Source organism: Mus caroli, unplaced genomic scaffold (assembly GCF_978045245.1).
Source record: "Mus caroli unplaced genomic scaffold, Mus_caroli_1 scaffold_16, whole genome shotgun sequence".
Lineage (NCBI taxonomy): Eukaryota > Metazoa > Chordata > Mammalia > Rodentia > Muridae > Mus > Mus caroli.
In genome coordinates this window covers 95,184,819-95,190,482 of record NW_028227271.1, presented here as the reverse complement: position 1 = coordinate 95,190,482, position 5,664 = coordinate 95,184,819, and positions in this window count along the sequence as shown.

The window sequence follows — 5,664 nt, the reverse complement described above, 5'->3', positions numbered from 1 at the left end:
TGACTTACCCATTTCTGGGAAGTAGAAACTCGAATGTGATCTCATAAGCTGCTAGTTTGCCATCTGTCAGGAAGTCAGCCTGGCTCAGGCCAATTCACTCCTTTCAAATACATGGTGTCAAATATGACCATAATATTATGTACCTTATTGAAAATATCTTTATAAAATGCATGATGATACATATTGAATATACTTCAATAAATTTAAAAATATATTTATTCTTACTATGACACTTAGAATTGCTTCATTAAAATTATAAAGGTTCTATGAAATAAACGTGTGAAATCTTGAGTGGCATGGGTTCCTTCCAGTCTGTGCTGGAGCCCTGAGCAGACCTTGGGCCCTAACTCTGCAGCCAATCCCACAATACCTAGAGGAAGCTCCACTCCCAGGCTCTTTAACTCACCCAGGATCCCAGGATCCAGGGGCTTGGTTACACCAGAATCTCAGGGTCCCAGAGACAGCTTTACTTCCAGGAGCTCTGAAACACCCAGGATCTCAGGATCACAGGATGCTAAATCTCAGGATTACAGAGACAGCTGAACTCTGAGGAGTTCTGACACAACAAGGATCACAGGAAGGACAGGCTCCAGTTAGACATAGCCAGGGCAGGTAGCACTAGAAATAATCAGACGGTGGGAAGCAACTGTAAGAACATAAGCAACAGAAACCAAGGTTACTTGTCATCATCAGAACCCAGTTCTTCCAACATAGCAAGTCCTGGATGCACTATAACACCAGGAAAACAAGATTTGGATCTAAACTCACTTCTCACAATGATGATAAAGGACTTTAAGAAGGACACAGGTAAACAGGTAGAAGCCCTTAAAGAGGAAACACAAAAATCCCTTAAAGAATCACAGAAAAACACTACCAAACAGGTGAAGGAAATGAACAAAACCATCCAGGATCTAAAAATGGAAACAGAAACGATAAGGAAATCATAAAGGGAAACAGACCTAGAAAACCTAGAAAAGAGATCAGGAGTCATGGATGAAAGCATCACTGAAAGAATGCAAGAGATGAAAGAGAATCTCTGCATCTGCAACAGACATCTTGGTTCCGGGTCCCTGCCGAGTGTATTCTGCACAGAGGTTAGGGATCCGACCGCCCGAGAACGCTTTGCCTGAGCATCGGCAGCAGACATCTTGGTTCCGGGACCTTGCCGGGTGTATTCTGCACAGGCCCCAGACTTCCAGCCACCGTACAGCTGAGTGCATTCTGCACAGGTGAGAGTACGGAATACAGAAGCTAAAAGCTTCTGGGTCAGGGTGGGGGGAGCCACAGAGCTTCTAAGGCAGCCCCCTTTTCAGACCGCAGACAGCTGGCCACTTTTCTGGCCAGTGGTTAGGGATCCGACCGGCCCAGGAACGCTTTGCCTGTGCATCGGAAGCAGACATCTTGGTTCCGGGACCCCGACGAGTGTATTCTGCACAGGCCCCTGACATCCGGCCACCTTCCGGCCAGTGGAAAGGGGTCTGAGCAGAGAGGGAGCGCTTTGCCTGAGCATCAGCAACAGCCATCTTGGTTCCGGGACCCCGCCCAGTGTATTCTGCACAGCCCCAGAGATTACCAGATGGTGAAAGGCAAACGCAAGAATCCTACTAACAGAAATCAAGACCACTCACCATCATCAGAACGCAGCACTCCCACCCCACCTAGTCCTGGGCACACCAACACAACCGAAAAGCTAGACCCGGATTTAAAAGCATATCTCATGATGATGGTAGAGGACATCAAGAAGGACTTTAATAACTCACTTAAAGAAATACAGGAGAACATTGCTAAAGAGTTACAAGTTCTTAAAGAAAAACAGGAAAACACAACCAAACAGGTAGAAGTCCTCAAAGAAAAACAGGAAAACACATCCAAACAAGTGATGGAAATGAACAAAACTATACTAGACCTAAAAAGGGAAGTAGACACAATAAAGAAAACCCAAAGTGAGGCAACGCTGGAGATAGAAACCCTAGGAAAGAAATCTGGAACCATAGATACCAGCATCAGCAACAGAATACAAGAGATGGAAGAGAGAATCTCAGGTGCAGAAGATTCCATAGAGAACTTCGGCACAACAATCAAAGAAAATATAAAACGCAAAAGGATCCTAACTCAAAACATCCAGGAAATCCAGGACAAAATGAGAAGACCAAACCTACGGATAATAGGAGTTGATGAGAATGAAGATTTTCAACTTAAAGGGCCAGCAAATATCTTCAACAAAATTATAGAAGAAAACTTCCCAAACCTAAAGAAAGAGATGCCCATGATCATACAAGAAGCCTACAGAACTCCAAATAGACTGGACCAGAAAAGAAATTCCTCCCGACACATAATAATCAGAACAACAAATGCACTAAATAAAGATAGAATATTAAAAGCAGCAAGGGAGAAAGGTCAAGTAACATATAAAGGCAGGCCTATCAGAATTACACCAGACTTTTCACCAGAGACTATGAAAGCCAGAAGAGCCTGGACAGATGTTCTACAGACACTAAGAGAACACAAATGCCAGCCCAGGCTACTATACCCGGCCAAACTCTCAATTACCATAGATGGAGAAACCAAAGTATTCCACGACAAAACCAAATTCACACATTATCTCTCCACAAATCCAGCCCTTCAAAGGATAATAACAGAAAAAAACCAATACAAGGAAGGAAATCACGCCCTAGAAAAAGCAAGAAAGTAATCCCTCAACAAACCAAAAAGAAGAGAGCCACAAGAACAGAATGCCAACTCTAACAACAAAAATAAAAGGAAGCAACAATTACTTTTCCTTAATATCTCTTAATATCAATGAACTCAATTCCCCAATAAAAAGACATACACTAACAGACTGGCTACACAAACAGGACCCAACATTCTGCTGCTTACAGGAAACCTATCTCAGGGAAAAAGACAGACACTACCTCAGAGTAAAAGGCTGGAAAACAATTTTCCAAGCAAATGGCCTGAAGAAACAAGCTGGAGTAGCCATTCTAATATCGAATAAAATCGACTTCCAACCCAAAGTTATCAAAAAAAGCAAGGAGGGACACTTCATACTCATCAAAGGTAAAATCCTCCAAGAGGAACTCTCAATTCTGAATATCTATGCTCCAAATGCAAGGGCAGCCACATTCATTAAAAACACCTTAGTAAAGCTCAAAGCACACATTGCACCTCACACAATAATAGTGGGCGACTTCAACACACCACTTTCATCAATGGACAGATCGTGGAAACAGAAACTAAACAGGGACACAGTGAAACTAACAGAAGTTATGAGACAAATGGACTTAACAGATATCTACAGAACATTTTATCCTAAAACAAAAGGATATACCTTCTTCTCAGCACCTCACGGGACCTTCTCCAAAATTGACCATATAATTGGTCACAAAACAGGCCTCAACAGATTCAAAAATATTGAAATTGTCCCATGCATCCTATCAGACCACCATGGACTAAGAATGATCTTCAATAACAATATAAATAATGGAAAGCCAACATTCGCATGGAAACTGAACAACACTCTTCTCAATGATACCTTGGTCAAGGAAGGAATAAAGAAAGAAATTAAAGACTTTTTAGAGTTTAATGAAAATGAAGCCACAACATACCCAAACCTATGGGACACAATGAAAGCATTTCTAAGAAGGAAACTCATAGCTCTGAGTGCCTACAAAAAGATACTGGAAAGTGCATACACTAGCAGCTTGACAACACATCTAAAAGCTCTAGAAAAAAAAAGAAGAAAATTCTCCCAAGAGGAGTAGACGGCAGGAAATAATCAAACTCAGGGGTGAAATCAACCAAGTGGAAACAAGAAGAACTATTCAAAGAATTAACCAAACTCGGAGTTGGTTCTTTGAGAAAATCAACAAGATAGATAAACTGTTAGCTAGACTCACTAGAGGGCACAGGGACAACATCCTAATTAACAAAATCAGAAATGAAAAGAGAGACATAACAACAGTTCCTGAAGAAATCCAAAACACCATCAGATCCTTCTACAAAAGGCTATACTCAACAAAACTGGAAAACCTGGACGAAATGGACAAATTTCTAGACAGATACCAGGTACCAAAGTTAAATCAGGATCAAGTTAACGATCTAAACAGTCCCATATCCCCTAAAGAAATAGAAGCAGTCATTAATAGTCTCCCAGTCAAAAAGAGCACAGGACCAGATGGGTTTAGTGCAGAGTTCTATCAGACCTTCAAAGAAGATCTAGTTCCAGTTCTGCACAAACTATTCTACAAAATAGAAGTAGAAGGAACTCTACCCAACTCATTCTATGAAGCCACAATTACTCTGACACCTAAACCACAGAAAGATCCAACAAAGATAGAGAACTTCAGACCAATTTCCCTTATGAATATAGATGCAAAAATCCTCAATAAAATTCTTGCTAACCAAATCCAAGAACACATTAAAGCAATCCTTCATCCTGACCAAGTAGGTTTTATTCCAGGAATGCAGGGATGGTTTCATATATGGAAATCCATCAATGTAATCCATTATATAAACAAACTCAAAGACAAAAATCACATGATCATCTCGTTAGATGCGGAAAAAGCATTTGACAAGATCCAACACCCATTCATGATAAAAGTCTTGCAAAGATAAGGAATCCAAGGCCCATACCTAATCATGATAAAAGCAATCTACAACAAACCAGTAGCCAACATCAACGTAAATGATGAGAAGCTTGAAGAAACCCCTCTAAAATCAGGGACTAGACAAGGCTGTCCACTTTCTCCATACCTATTCAACATTGTACTTGAAGTCCTAGCCAGAGCAATTAGACAACAAAAGGAGATCAAGGGGATACAAATTGGAAAAGATGAAGTCATAATATCACTTTTTGCAGATGATATGATAGTATATATAAGTGACCCTAAAATTTCCACCATAGAACTCCTAAACCTGATAAACAGCTTCGGTGAAGTAGCTGGATATAAAATTAACTCAAACAAGTAAATGGCCTGTCTCTACACAAAGAATAAACAGGCTGAGAAAGAAATTAGGGAAACAACACCCTTCTCAATAGTCACAAATAATATAAAATATCTTGGCGTCAATCTAACTAAGGAAGTAAAGAGCTGTATGATAAAAACTTCAAGTCTCTGAAGAAAGAAATTAAAGAAGATCTCAGAAGATGTAAAGATTTCCCATGCTCATGGATTGGCAGGATCAACATTGTAAAGATGGCTATCTTGCCAAAAGCAATCTACAGATTCAATGCAATCCCCATCAAAATTCCAACTCAATTCTTCAACGAATTAGAAAGGGCAATCTGCAAATTCATCTGGAATAACAAAAAACCTAGGATAGCAAAAACTCTTCTCAAGAATAAAAGAACCTCTGGTGGAATCACCATGCCTGACCTAAAGCTTTACTACAGAGCAATTGTGATAAAAACTGCATGGTACTGGTACAGTGGCAGACAAGTAGACCAATGGAATAGAATTGAAGACCCAGAAATGAACCCACACAGCTACGGTCACTTGATCTTCCACAAGGGAGCTAAAACCATCCAGTGGAAGAAAGACAGCATTTTCAACAAATGGTGCTGGCACAACTGGTTGTTATCATGTAGAAGAATGCGAATCGATCCACTCCTATCTCCTTATACTAAGGTCAAATCTAAGTGGATCAAGGAACCTCACATAAAAC